We start from the raw sequence: 15720 nt of genomic DNA, 5'->3' as shown, positions 1-15720 counted from the left end.
AACTCGCTTTCTTGTGAGCTGGCCGCAACACCGCAGGATTGCTTCAGGCCTTAATCTGGTTCCGGCACGGCACGCTGAGCCTTTGGTTAATTCCTCTTCCTTGTGGGAAATGTCAGTTAAATTTGCCCGTCCAGACACCTCCGGCTAGTCAGTCATTGGTCCTCCCTATTCGTGTTCATCTTCCGCAGAAATTGCAAACCGGGCCAAACAGGAGGTTAAAGGCACTGACTCTCCAAGTCGGGAGAGTGTTAGTAAAGCATCTGGAATGTTGCACCCGATTACCAGCAGACGAGAACTGAGACATATTGGAACACGTCTCCCGATCACACGGTTGATCATACTCTGGGTTTCACATGCATGTTTAGCTGAAGGAAGAATCCCTTAAACCTGGAGAGTTGAGACCCGTGGAATGGGTACCATGCAATATGACTTCAAAGGGTCTTCATTTGCTCACCGAACCTCTCCAATCCTATCACTGCTGCGTTTATGCCCCTGTACTCACGCTTGATTCTCTTCCGGAGACATAGCGATCCATAGGTTTTAAGATAATTACTAGTCAGTTACATTCTTAGGCGTTTAATATGGGGTGTTGAGTCCATTTCGTTGAGCAAGGAGTAGCTCTTGTCTATTCCATATTTGGCTTAAGGAACTTTATCTGTGCTCATTTCAATCTCTGGTTTTATGCAGCACCCCAACTCACCTTTCCCCTTAAGCAAGCATAAGTTGGTTTTCTAAATTTGAGACCCTGTTCTGTTTTGTAATTCAGTTCCTGTGTAGCCAAGTTTACATTCCGTGTATTAGTGATATCTTATGATGTTTCTTTTTCTGTGTGACTTATTTCAGTTAGAATCATCATACCTGAATCCACTCATTATGCTGCTACGGGCCTGATGACATAGATTTCATTTCTGAGTGATATTGCATTGTACGTAAGTACCACAACTTCTTTATCCATTTTTTGCTTTCTGTGATATTGAACTTGTACTGTAAAGGAGGTTCTTGTAAAGAGAGCCGTCACAAACTTTGGGGTGGCTGGGTCTTTTTGATTTTAATTTCCGTAAATTATAGGACCATAAGTGGAAGTGCCCTAGGCTCTGTTCCTCTGTTTTTTAGATGTTTCAGGAAGCACCATACAATTCTCCCGAGTGGCTGTTGGCAATTTACATCCCACACATCAGCATAACAAGGCACCCAGTTCTCCATGGCCTGTCCTGGCTTTCTGGATTTTACACTTTATTAAGATGGACCTTTTGACTGGGGGGAAGTGAGACTTCATTGTAGTGCAGATTTCCTTTGCAAGCTTGCTTGGTTAGCCAAAAAGGGCGTATGCGTTTTTTCCTGAATATATTCAGGAAAAAACGCATACGCCCTTTTTGGCCAAGTGCATCATTGTCGACATTCTGCCTCTTTTCCTATGCTTTAAATGCAATTCCAGTCTACCTATTGAAATCGGTTTCCTGCAATTCTGCCCCGCTTTCAACTCCTCTTGGCAGCCTTCCTTCAGTATATTTTTGGACGATAGCTGTCATTTATAACTGTGCAGGTTTGTGAATTACAGTGCCCCTGAGCTCCTTTCTTCAACTCGCTTTCTTGTGAGCTGGCCGCAACACCGCAGGATTGCTTCAGGCCCTAATCTGGTTCTGGCACGTCACGCTGAGCCTTTGGTTAATTCCTCTCCCTGGTGGGAAATGAGAGTTAAATTTGCCCGTCCAGACACCTCCAGCTAGTCTCTCATTGGTTCTCCCTATTACTGTTCATCCTCCACAGAAATTGCAAACTGGGCCAAACAGGAGGTTAAAGGCACTGACTCTCCAAGTCGGGAGAGTTTTAGTTAAGCTTCTGGAATGTTGCACCCGAGTACCAGGGGACGAGAACTGAGACATATTGGAACACGTCTCCCGATCACACGGTTGATCATACTCTGGGTTCCACATGCATGTTTTAGCTGAAGGAAGAATCCCTTAAACCTGGAGAGTTGAGACCCGTGGAATGGGTACCATGCAATATGACTTCAAAGGGTCTTCATTTGCTCACCGAACCTCTCCAATCCTATCACTGCTGCGTTTATGCCCCTGTACTCACGCTTGATTCTCTTCCGGAGACATAGCGATCCATAGGTTTTAAGATACTTACTAGTCAGTTACATTCTTAGGCGTTTAATATGGGGTGTTGTGTCCATTTCGTTGAGCAAGGAGTAGCTCTTGTCTATTACGTATTTGGCTTAAGGAACTTTATCTGTGCTCATTTCAATCTCTGGTTTTATGCAGCACCCCAACTCACCTTTCCCCTTAAGCAAGCATAAGTTGATTTTCTACATTTGAGAATCTTTTCTGTTTTGTAATCCAGTTCCTGTGTAGCCAAGTTTACATTCCGTGTATTAGTGATATCTTATGATGTTTCTTTTTCTGTGTGACTGATTTCAGTTAGAATCATCATACCTGAATCCACTCATTATGGTGCTACGGGCCTGATGACATAGATTTCATTGCTGAGTGATATTACATTCTACGTAAGTACCACAACTTCTTTATCCAGTTTTCACTTTCTGAGATATTGAACTTGCACCGTAAACGAGGTTCTTGTAAACAGAGCCGTCCCAAACTTTGGGGTGGCTGTGTCTTTTTTATTTTAATTTCCCTAAGCTATAGGACCATAAGTGGAAGTGCCCTAGACTCTGTTGCTTTGTTTTTTAGATGTTTCAGGAAACACCATACACTTCTCCCGAGTGGCTGTTGGCAATTTACATCCCGCCCATCAGCATAACAAGGCTCCCAGTTCTCCATGGCCTGTCCTGCCTTTCTGGATTTTACACTTTTTTCAGATGGCCCTTTTCACCGGGGGGAAGTGAGAGTTCATTGTAGTGCAGATTTCCTTTGCAAGCTTGCTTGGTTGGCCAAAAAGGGCGTATGCGTTTTTTCCTGAATATATTCAGGAAAAAACGCATACGCCCTTTTTGGCCAAGTGTATGATTGTCGAAGTTCCTCCTCTTTTACTATGCTTTAAATGCAATTCCAGTCTACCTCCTGAAATCGGTTTCCTGCAATTCTGCCCCGCTTTCAAGTCCTCTTGGCAGCCTTACTTCAGTATATTTTTGGACTATAGCTGTCATTTATAACTCTGCAGGTTTTTGAATTACAGTGCCCCTGAGCTCCTTTCTTCAACTCGCTTTCTTGTGAGCTGGCCGCAACACCGCAGGATTGCTTCAGGCCCTAATCTGGTTCCGGCATGGCACGCTGAGCTTTTGGTTAATTCCTCTTCCTGGTGGGAAATGAGAGTTAAATTTGCCCGTCCAGACACCTCCAGCTAGTCTCTCATTGGTTCTCCCTATTCCTGTTCATCTTCCGCAGAAATTGCAAACTGGGTCAAACAGGAGGTTGAAGGCACTGACTCTCCAAGTCGGGAGAGTGTTAGTAAAGCATCTGGAATGTTGCACCCGAGTACCAGGGGAGGAAAACTGAGACATATTTGAACACGTCTCCCGATCACACGGTTGATCATACTCTGGGTTCCACATGCATGTTTTAGCTGAAGGAAGAATCCCTTAAACCTGGAAAGTTGAGACCCGTGGATTGGGTACCATGCAATATGACTTCAAAGGGTCTTCATTTGCTCACCGAACCTCTCCAATCCTATCACTGCTGCGTTTATGCCCCTGTACACAGGCTTGATTCTCTTTCGGAGGCATAGCAATCCATAGGTTTTAAGTTACTTACTAGTCAGGTACATTCTTAGGCGTTTAATATGGGGTGTTGAGTCCATTTTGATGAGCAAGGAGTAGCTCTTGTCTATTACATATTTGGCTTAAGGAACTTTATCTGTGCTCATTTCAATCTCTGGTTTTATGCAGCACCCCAACTCACCTTTCCCCTTAAGCAAGCATAAGTTGGTTTTCTAAATTTGAGGTCCTGTTCTGTTTTGTAATCCAGTTCCTGTGAAACCAAGTTTACATTCCGTGTATTAGTGATATCTTATGATGTTTCTTTTTCTGTGTGACTTATTTCAGTTAGAATCATCATACCTGAATCCACTCATTATGCTGCTATGGGCCTGATGACATAGATTTCATTGCTGAGTGATATTGCATTGTACGTAAGTAGCACAATTTCTTTATCCATTTTTCACTCTCTGCGATATTGAACTTGTACCGTAAACGAGGTTCTTGTAAACAGAACCTTCCCAAACTTTGGGGTGGCTGAGTCTTTTTGATTATAATTTCCCTAAGCTATAGGACCATAAGTGGAAGTGCCCTAGGCTCTGTTGCTTTTTTTTTTAGATGTTTCAGGAAACACCATACACTTCTCCCCAGTGGCTGTTGGCAATTCACATCCCGACCATCAGCATAACAAGGCTCCCAGTTCTCCATGGCCTGTCCTGCCTTTCTGGATTTTACACTTTTTTCAGATGGCCCTTTTGACTGGGGGGAAGTGAGACTTCATTGTAGTGCAGATTTCCTTTGAAAGCTTGCTTGGTTGGCCAAAAAGGGCGTATGTGTTTTTTCCTGAATATATTCAGGAAAAAACATATACGCCCTTTTTGGCCAAGTGCATCATTGTGGATGTTCTGCCTCTTTTCCTATGCTTTAAATGCAATTCCAGTCTACCTCCTGAAATCGGTTTCCTGCAATTGTGCCCCGCTTTCAAGTCCTTTTGGCAGCCTTACTTCAGTATATTTTTGGACGATAGCTGTCATTTATAACTCTGCAGGTTTGTGAATTACAGTGCCCCTGAGCTCCTTTCTTCAACTTGCTTTCTTGTGAGCTGGCCGCAACACCGCAGGATTGCTTCAGGCCCTAATCTGGTTCCGGCACGTCACGCTGAGCCTTTCGTTAATTCCTCTTCCTGGTGGGAAATGGGAGTTAAATTTGCCCGTCCAGACACCTCCAGCTTGTCTCTCATTGGTTCTCCATATTCCTGTTCATCTTCCACGGAATTTGCAAACTGGGCCAAACAGGAGGTTAAAGGCACTGACTCTCCAAGTCGGGAGAGTGTTAGTAAAGCGTCTGGAATGTTGCACCTGAGTACCATGGGACGAGAACTGAGATAAATTTCAACATATCTCCCGATCACACGGTTGATCATACTCTGGGTTCCACATGCATGTTTTAGCTGAAGGAAGAATCCCTTAAACCTGGAGAGTTGAGACCCGTGGAATGGGTACCATGCAATATGACTTCAAAGGGTCTTCATTTGCTCACCGAACCTCTCCAATCCTATCACTGCGGCGTTTATGCCCCTGTACTCATGCTTGATTCTCTTTCAGAGACATAGCAATCCATAGGTTTTAAGATACTTACTAGTCAGGTACATTATAAGGCGTTAAACATGGGGTTTTGAGTCCATTACGTTGAGCAAGGAGTAGCTCTTGTCTATTACATATTTGGCTAAAGGAACTTTATCTGTGCTCATTTCAATCTCTGGTTTTATGCAGCACCCCAACTCACCTTTCCCCTTAAGCAAGAATAAGTTGCTTTTGTAAATTTGAGACCCTGTTCTCTTTTGTAATCCAGTTCCTGTGTAGCCAAGTTTACATTCCGTGTATTAGTGATATCTTATGATGTTTCTTTTTCTGTGTGACTGATTTCAGTTAGAATCATCATACCTGAATCCACTCATTATGCTGCTACGGGCCTAATGACATAGATGTCATTGCTGAGTGATATTGCATTGTACGTAAGTACCACAACTTCTTTATCCATTTTTCACTTTCTGTGATATTGAACTTGTACCGTAAACGAGGTTCTTGTAATAAGAGCCGTACCAAATTTTGGGGTGGCTGTGTCTTTTTGATTTTAATTTCCCTAAGCTCTAGGACCATAAGTGGAAGTGCCCTAGGCTCTGTTGCTTTGTTTTTTAAATGTTTCAGGAAACACCATACACTTCTCCCCTGTGGCTGCTGGCAATTTACATCCCACCCATCAGCATAACAAGGCTCCCAGTTCTCCAACGACTGTCCTGCCTTTCTGGATTTTACACTTTTTTCAGATGGCCCTTTTGACCGCGGGGAAGTGAGACTTCATTTTAGTGCAGATTTCCTTTGCAAGCTTGCTTGGTTGACCAAAAAGGGCGTATGCGTTTTTTCCTGAATATATTCAGGAAAAAACGCATACGCCCTTTTTGACCAAGTGCATCATTGTGGACGTTCTGCCTCTTTTCCTATGCTTTAAATGCAATTCCAGTCTACCTCCTGAAATCGGTTTCCTGCAATTCTGCCCCGCTTTCAAGTCCTCTTGGCAGCCTTACTTCAGTATATTTTTGGACGATAGCTGTCATTTATAACTCTGCAGTTTTGTGAATTACAGTGCCCCTGAGCTCCTTTCTTCAACTCGCTTTCTTGTTAGCTGACCGCAACACCGCAGGATTGCTTCAGTCCCTAATCTGGTTTCGGAACTGCACGCTGAGCCTTTGGTTAATTCCTCTTCCTGGTGGGAAATGAGAGTTAAAATTGCCCGTCCAGACACCTCCAGCTAGTCTCTCATTGGTCCTCCCTATCCCTGTTCATCTTCTGCAGAAATTGCAAACTGGGCCAAACAGGAGGTTAAAGGCACTGACTCTCCAAGTCGGGAGAGTGTTAGTTAAGCGTCTGGAATGTTGCACCCGAGTACCAGGGGACGAAAACTGAGACATATTTGAACACATCTCCCGATCACACGGTTGATCATCCTCTGGGTTCCACATGCATGTTTCAGCTGAAGGAAGAATCCCTTAAACCTGGAGAGTTGAGACCCGTGGCATGGGTACCATGCAATATGACTTCAAAGGGTCTTCATTTGCTCACCGTACCTCTCCAATCCTATCACTGCTGCGTTTATGCCCCTGTACACACGGTTGATTGTCTTTCAGAGACATAGCAATCCATAGGTTTTAAGATACTTACTAGTCAGGTACATTCATTGGCGTTTAATATGGGGTGTTGAGTCCATTTCGTTGAGCAAGGAGTAGCTCTTGTCTATTACATATTTGGCTTAAGGAACTTTACCTGTGCTCATTTCAATCTCTGGTTTTATGCAGCACCCCAACTCACCTTTCCCCTTAAGCAAGCATAAGTTGGTTTTCTAAATTTGAGACCCTGTTCTGTTTTGTAATCCAGTTCCTGTGTAGCCAAGTTTACATTCCGTGTATTAGTGATATCTTATGATGTTTCTTTTTCTGTGTGACTTATTTCACTTAGATTCATCATACCTGAACCCACTCATTTTCTGTTACAGGCCTGTTGACAGAGATTTCATTGCTGAGTGATATTGCATTGTACGTAAGTACCACAACTTCTTTATCCATTTTTCATTTTCTGCTATATTGAACTTGTACCATAAACGAGGTTCTTGTAAACAGAGCCGTCCCAAAATTTGGGGTGGCTGTGTCTTTTTGATTTTAATTTCCCTAAGCTATAGGACCATAAGTGGAAGTGCCCTAGGCTCTGTTGCTTTGTTTTTTAGATGGTTCAGGAAACACCATACACTTCTCCCCAGTGGCTTTTGGCAATTTACATCCCGCCCATCAGCATAACAAGGCTCCCAGTTCTCCATAGCCTGTCCTGCCTTTCTGGATTTTACACTTTTTTCAGATGGCCCTTTTGAGCAGGGGGAAGTGAGACTTCATTGTAGTGCAGATTTCCTTTGCAAGCTTGCTTGGTTGGCCAAAAACGGCGTATATGTTTTTTCCTGAATATATTCAGGAAAAAACGCATATGCCCGTTTTGGCCAAGTGCATCATTGTGGACGTTCTGCCTCTTTTCCTATGCTTTAAATGCAATTCCAGTGTACCTCCTGAAATTGGTTTCCTGCAATTCTGCCCCACTTTCAAGTCCTCTTGGCAGCCTTACTTCAGTATATTTTTGGATGATAGAGCTGTCATTTATAACTCTGCAGGTGTGTGAATTACAGTACCCCTGAGCTCCTTTCTTCAACTCGCTTTCTTGTGAGCTGGCCACAACACCGCAGTTTTGCTTCAGGCACTAAACTGGTTGCGGCACGGCACGCTGAGCCGTTGGTTAATTCCTCTTCTTGGTGGGAAATGAGAGTTAAATTTGCCCGTCCAGACACCTCCAGCTAGTCTCTCATTGGTTCTCCCTATTCCTGTTAATCTTCCGCAGAAATTGCAAACTGGGCCAAACAGGAGGTTAAAGGCACTGACTCTCCAAGTCGGGAGAGTGTTAATAAAGCGTCTGGAATGTTGCACCCGAGTACCAGGGCATAAAAACTGAGACATATTTGAACACGTCTCCCGATCACAGGGTGATCATACTCTGGGTTCCACATGCATGTTTTAGCTGAAGGAAGAATCCCTTAAACCTGGAGAGTTGAGACCCGTGGAATGGGTACCATGCAATATGACTTCAAAGGGTCTTCATTTGCTCACCGAACCTCTCCAACCCTATCACAGCTGCGTTTTTGCCCCTGTACACACGCTTGATTCTCTTTCGGAGACATAGCAATCCATAGGTTTTAAGATACTTACTAGTCAGGTACATTCTTAGGCGTTTAATATGGGGTGTTGAGTCCATTTCGTTGAGCAAGGAGTAGCTCTTGTCTGTTACATATTTGGCTTAAGGAACTTTATCAGTGCTCATTTCAGTCTCTGGTTTTATGCAGCACCCCAACTCATCTTTCCCCTTAAGCAAGCATAAGTTGGTTTTCTAAATTTGAGACCCTGTTCTGTTTTGTAATCCACTTCATGTGTATCCAAGTTTACATTCCGTGTATTAGTGATATCTTATGATGTTTCTTTTTCTGTGTGACTTATTTCAGTTAGAATCATCATACCTGAATCCACTCATTATGCTGCTACGGGCCTGATGACATAGATTTCATTGCTGAGTGATATTGCATTGTACGTAAGTACCACAACTTCTTTATCCATTTTTCACTTTCTGCGAAATTGAACTTGTACCGTAAAGGAGGTTCTTGTAAACAGAGCCGTCCCAAACTTTGGGGTGGCTGTGTCTTTTTGATTTTAATTTCCCTAAGCTATAGGACCATAAGTGGAAGTGCCCTAGGCTCTGTTGCTTTGTTTTTTATATATTTCAGGAAACACCATACACTTCTCCCTAGTGGCTGTCGGCAATTTACATCCCGTCCATCAGCATAACAAGGCTCCCAGTTCTCCATGGCCTGTCCTGCCTTTCTGGATTTTACACTTTTTTCAGATGGCCCTTTTGACCGGGGGGAAGTGAGACTTCATTATAGTGCAGATTTCCTTTGCAAGCTTGCTTGATTGGCCCAAAAGGGCGTATGCGTTTTTTCCTGAATATATTCATGAAAAAACGCATACGCCCTTTTTGGCCAAGTGCATCATTGTGGACGTTCTGCCTCTTTTCCTATGCTTTAAATGCAATTCCAGTCTACTTCCTGAAATCGGTTTCCTGCAATTCTGCCCCGCTTTCAAGTCCTCTTGGCAGCCTTACTTCAGTATATTTTTGGACGATAGCTGTCATTTATAACTCTGCAGGTTTGTGAATTACAGTGCCCCTGAGCTCCTTTCTTCAACTCGCTTTCTTGTGAGCTGGCCGCAACACCGCAGGATTGCTTCAGGCCCTAATCATGGTCTGGGACGGCACGCTGAGCCTTTGGTTAATTCCTCTTCCTGGTGGGAAATGAGAGTTAAATTTGCCCGTCCAGACACCTCCAGCTAGTCTCACATTGGTTCTCCCTATTCCTGTTCATCTTCCGCAGAAATTGCAAACTGGGCCAAACAGGAGGTTAAAGGCACTGACTCTCCAAGTCAGGAGAGTGTTAGTAAAGCATCTGGAATGTTGCACCGGAGTACCAGGGGACGAGAACTGAGACATATTTGAACACGTCTCCCGATCACACGGTTGATCATACTCCGGGTTCCACATGCATGATTTAGCTGAAGGAAGAATCCCTTAAACCTGGAGAGTTGAGACCCGTGGAATGGGTACCATGCAATATGACTTCAAAAAGTCTTCATTTGCTCACCGAACCTCTCCAATCCTATCACTGCTGCGTTTATGCCCCTGTACACACGCTTGATGCTCTTTCGGAGACATAGCGATCCATAGGTTTTAAGATTCTTACTAGTCAGGTACATTCTTAGGCGTTTAATATGGGGTGTTGAGTCCATTTCATTGAGCAAGGAGTAGCTCTTGTCTATTCCATATTTGGCTTAACGAACTTTATCTGTGCTCATTTCAATCTCTGGTTTTATGCAGCACCCCAACTCACCTTTCGCCTTAAGAAAGCATAAGTTGGTTTTCTAAATTTGAGACCCTGTTCTGTTTTGTAATCCAGTTCCTGTGTAGCCAAGTTTACATTCCGTGTATTACTGATATCTTATGATGTTTCTTTTTCTGTGTGACTTATTTCAGTTAGAATCATCATACCTGAATCCACTCATTATGCTGCTACGGGCCTGATGACATAGATTTCATTGCTGAGTGATATTGCATTGTACGTAAGTACCACAACTTCTTTATCCATTTTTCGCTTTCTGTGAAATTGAACTTGTACCGTAAACGAGGTTCTTGTAAACAGAGCTGTCCCAAACATTGGGTTGGCTGTGTCTTTTGATTTTAATTTCCCTAAGCTATAGGACCATAAGTGGAAGTGCCCTAGGCTCTGTTGCTTTTTTTTAGATGTTCCAGGAAACACCATACACTTCTCCTGAGTGGCTGTTGGCAATTTACATCCCGCCCAACAGCATAACAAGGCTCCCAGTTCTCCATGGCCTGTCCTGCCTTTCTGGATTTTACACTTTTTTCAGATGGGCCTTTTGACTGGGGGGAAGTGAGACTTCATTGTAGTGCTGATTTCCTTTGCAAGCTTGCTTTGTTGGCCTAAAAGGGCGTATGCTTTTTTTCCTGAATATATTCAGGAAAAAAAGCATACGCCCTTTTTGGCAAGTGCATCATTGTCGACGTTCTGCCTCTTTTCCTATGCTTTAAATGCAAATCATGTCTACCACCTGAAATCGGTTTCCTGCAATTCTGCCCCGCTTTCAAGTCTTCTTGGCAGCTTTACTTCAGTATATTTTTGGACGATAGCTGTCATTTATAACTCTGCAGGTTTGTGAATTACAGTGCCCCTGAGCTCCTTTCTTCAACTCGCTTTCTTGTGAGCTGGCCGCAACACCGCAGGATTGCTTCAGGCCCTAATCTGGTTCCGGCACGGCACGCTGAGCCTTTGCTTAATTCCTCTTCCTGGTGGGAAATGAGAGTTAATTTCGCCCGTCCAGACACCTCCAGCTAGTCTCTCATTGGTCCTCCCTATTCCTGTTCATCTTCCGCAGAAATTGCAAACTGGGCCATACAGGAGGTTAAAGGCACTGACTCTCCAAGTCGGGAGAGTGTTAATAAAGCGTCTGGAATGTTGCACCCGAGTACCAGGGGACGAGAACTGAGACATATTTGAAAACGTCTCCCACTCACACGGTTGATCATACTCTGGGATCCACATGCATGTTTTAGCTGAAGGAAGAATCCCTTAAACCTGGAGAGTTGAGACCCGTGGAATGGGTACCATGCAATGTGACTTTAAAGGGTCTTCATTTGCTCACCAAACCTCTCCAATCCTATCACTGCTGCGTTTATGCCCCTGTACACACGCTTGATTCTCTTTCGGAGACATAGCAATCCATAGGTTTTAAGATACTTACTAGTCAGGTACATTCTTAGGCGTTTAATATGGGGTGTTGAGTCCATTTCGTTGAGCAAGGAGTAGCTCTTGTCTTTTACATAATTGGCTTAAGGAACTTTATCTGTGCTCATTTCAATCTCTGGTTTTATGCAGCACCCCAACTCACCTTTCCCCTTAAGCAAGCATAAGTTGGTTTTCTAAATTTGAGACCCTGTTCTGTTTTGTAATTCAGTGCCTGTGTAGCCAAGTTTACATTCCGTGTATTAGTGATATCTTATGACGTTTCTTTTTCTGTGTGACTTATTTCAGTTAGAATCATCATACCTGAATCCACTCATTATGCTGCTACGGGCATGATGACATAGATTTCATTGCTGAGTGATATTGCATTGTACGTAAGTACCACAACTTTTTTATCCATTTTTCGCTTTCTGCGATATTGAACTTGTACCATAAACGAGGTTCTTGTAAACAGAGCTGTCCCAAACTTTGGGGTGGCTGTGTCTTTTTGATTTTAATTTCCCTAAGCTATAGGACCATAAGTGGAAGTGCCCTAGGCTCTGTTGCTTTGTTTTTTAGATGTTTCAGGAAACACCATACACTTCTCCCGAGTGGTTGTTGGCAATTCACATCCCGCCCATCAGCATAACAAGGCTCCCAGTTCTCCATGGCCTGTTCTGCCTTTCTGGATTTTACACTTTTTTCAGATGGCCCTTTTGTCCGGGGGCAAGTGAGACTTCATTGTAGTGCAGATTTCCTTTGCAAGCTTGCTTGGTTGGCCAAAAAGGGCGTATGCGTTTTTTCCTGAATATATTCAGGAAAAAACGCATACGCCCTTTTTGGCCAAGTGCATCATTGTGCACGTTCTGCCTCTTTTCCTATGCTTTAAATGCAATTCCAGTCTACCTCCTGAAATCGGTTTCCTGCAATTCTGCCCCGCTTTCAAGTCCTCTTGGCAGCCTTACTTCAGTATATTTTTGGACGATAGCTGTCATTTATAACTCTGCAGGTTTGTGAATTACAGTGCCCCTGACCTCCTTTCTTCAAATTGCTTTCTTGTGAGCTGACCGCAACACCGCAGGATTTCTTCAAGCCCTAATCTGATTCCGACATGGCACGCTGAGCCTTTGGTTAATTCCTCTTCCTGGTGGGAAATGAGAGTTAAATTTGCCCGTCCAGACACCTCCAGCTAGTCTCTCATTGGTTCTCCCTATTCCTGTTTATCTTCCGCAGAAATTGCAAACTGGGCCAAACAGGAGGTTAAAGGCACTGACTCTCCAAGTCGGGAGAGTGTTAGTAAAGCGTCTGGAATGTTGCACCCGAGTACCAGGGGACGAGAACTGAGACATATTTCAACACGTCTCCCGATCACACGGTTGATCATACTCTGGGTTCCACATGCATGTTTTAGCTGAAGGAAGAATCCCTTAAACCTGGAGAGTTGAGACCCGTGGAATGGGTACCATGCAATATGACTTCAAAGGGTCTTCATTTGCTCACCGAACCTCTCCAATCCTATCACTGCTGCGTTTATGCCCCTGTACACACGGTTGATTCTCTTTTGGAGACATAGCAATCCATAGCTTTTAAGATACTTACTAGTCAGGTACATTCTTAGGTGTTTAATATGTGGTGTTGAGTCTATTTCGTTGAGAAAGGAGTAGCTCTTGTCTATTCCATATTTGGCTTAAGGAACTTTATCTGTGCTCATTTCAATCTCTGGTTTTATGCAGCACCCCACCTCACCTTTCCCCTTAAGCAAGCATAAGTTTGTTTTCTAAATTTGAGACCCTGTTCTGTTTTGTAATCCAGTTCCTGTGTAGCCAAGTTTACATTCCGTGTATTAGTGATATCTTATGATGTTTCTTTTTCTGTGTGACTTATTTCAGTTAGAATCATCATACCTGAATCCACTCATTATGCTGCTACGGGCCTGATTACATAGATTTCATTGCTGAGTGATATTGCATTGTACGTAAGTACCACAACTTCTTTATCCATTTTTCACTTTCTGCGATATTGATTATGTACCGTAAACGAGGTTCTTGTAAACAGAGCCATCCCAAACTTTGGGGTGGCTGTGTCTTTTTGATTTTAATTTCCCTAAGCTATAGGACCAGAAGTGGAAGTGCCCTAGGCTCTGTTGCTTTGTTTTTTAGATGTTTCAGGAAACACCATACACTTCTCCCAAGTGGCTGTTGGCAATTTACATCCCGCCCATCAGCATAACAAGGCTCTCAGTTCTCCATGGCCTGTCCTGCTTTTCTGGATTTTACACTTTTTTCAGATGGCCCTTTTGACCCGGGGGAAGTGAGACTTCATTGTAGTGCAGATTTCCTTTGCAAGCTTGCTTGGTTGGCCAAAAAGGGCGTATGCGTTTTTTCCTGAATATATTCAGGAAAAAACGCATACGCCCTTTTTGGACAAGTGCATCATTGTTGACGTTCTGCCTCTTTTCCTATGCTTTAAATGCAATTCCAGTCTACCTTCTGAAATCGGTTTCCTGCAATTCTGCCCCGCTTTCAAGTCCTCTTGGCAGCCTTACTTCAGTATATTTTTGGACTCTAGCTGTCATTTATAACTCTGCAGTTTTGTGAATTACAGTGCCCCTGAGCTCCTTTCTTCAACTCGCTTTCTTGTGAGCTGGCCGCAACACCGCAGGATTGCTTCAGGCCCTAATCTGGTTCCGGCACGGCACACTGAGCCTTGGGTTAATTCCTCTTCCTGGTCGGAAATGAGAGTTAAATTTGCCCGTCCAGACACCTCCAGCTAGTCTCTCATTGGTTCTCCTTATTCCTGTTCATCTTCCGCAGAAATTGCAAATAGGGTTAAACAGGCGGTTAAAGGCACTGACTCTCCAAGTCAGGAGAGTGTTAGTAAAGCATCTGGAATATTGCACCCGAGTACCAGGTGACGAAAACTGCGACATATTAGAACACATCTCCCAATCACATGGTTGATCATACTCTGGGTTCCACATGCATGATTTAGCTGAAGGAAGAATCCCTTAAACCTGGAGAGTTGAGACCCTTGGAATGATACCATGCAATATGACATCAAAGGGTCTTCATTTGCTCACCGAACCTCTCCAATCCTATCACTGCTGGGTTTGTGCCCCTGTACACACGCTTGATTCTCTTTCGGAGACATAGCAATCCATAGCTTTTAAGATACTTACTAGTCAGGTACATTCTTAGGCGTTTAATATGAGGTGTTGAGTCCATTTCGTTGAGCAAGGAGTAGCTCTTGTCTATTACATATTTGGCTTAAGGAACTTTATCTGTGCTCATTTCAATCTCTGGTTTTATGCAGCACCTCAACTCAACATTCCCCTTAAGCAAGCATAAGTTGGTTTTCGAAATTTGAGACCCTGTTCTGTTTTGTAATCCAGTTCTTGTATAGCCAAGTTTACATTCCGTGTATTAGTGATATCTTATGATGTTTCTTTTTCTGTGTGACTTATTTCAGTTAGAATCATGATACCTGAATCCACTCATTATGCTGCTACGGGCCTGATGACATAGATTTCATTGCTGAGTGATATTGCATTCTACGTAAGTACCACAACTTCTTTATCCATTTTTCAATTTCTGTGATACTGAACTTGTACCGTAAACGAGGTTCTTGTAAACAGAGCTGTCCCAAACTTTGGGGTGGCTGTGTCTTTTTGATTTTAATTTCCGGAAGCTATAGGACTATAAGTGGAAGTGCCCTAGGCTCTGTTGCTTTGTTTATTAGAGGTTTCAGGAAACACCATACACTTCTCCCCAGTGGCTGTTGGCAATTTACATCCCGCCCAACAGCATAACAAGGCTCCCAGTTCTCCATGGCCTGTCCTGCCTTTCTGGATTTTACACATTTTTCAGATGGCCCTTTTGACCCGGGGGAAGTGAGACTTCATTGTAGTGCAGATTTCCTTTGCAAGCTTGCTTTGTTGGCCAAAAAGGGCGTATGCGTTTTTTCCTGAATATATTCAGGAAAAAAAGCATACGCCCTTTTTGGCCAAGTCATCATTGTGCACGTTCTGCCTCTTTTCCTATGCTTTAAATGCAATTCCAGTCTACCTCCTGAAATCGGTTTCCTGCTATTCTGCCCCGCTTTCAAGTCCTCTTGGCAGCCTTACTTCAGTA

This window comes from Orcinus orca, unplaced genomic scaffold (genome assembly GCF_937001465.1).
Source record: "Orcinus orca unplaced genomic scaffold, mOrcOrc1.1 scaffold_23, whole genome shotgun sequence".
NCBI classification, from domain to species: Eukaryota; Metazoa; Chordata; class Mammalia; order Artiodactyla; family Delphinidae; genus Orcinus; species Orcinus orca.
The sequence above is the reverse complement of the archived record's forward strand: the minus strand, read 5'-3'. Positions refer to the sequence as shown.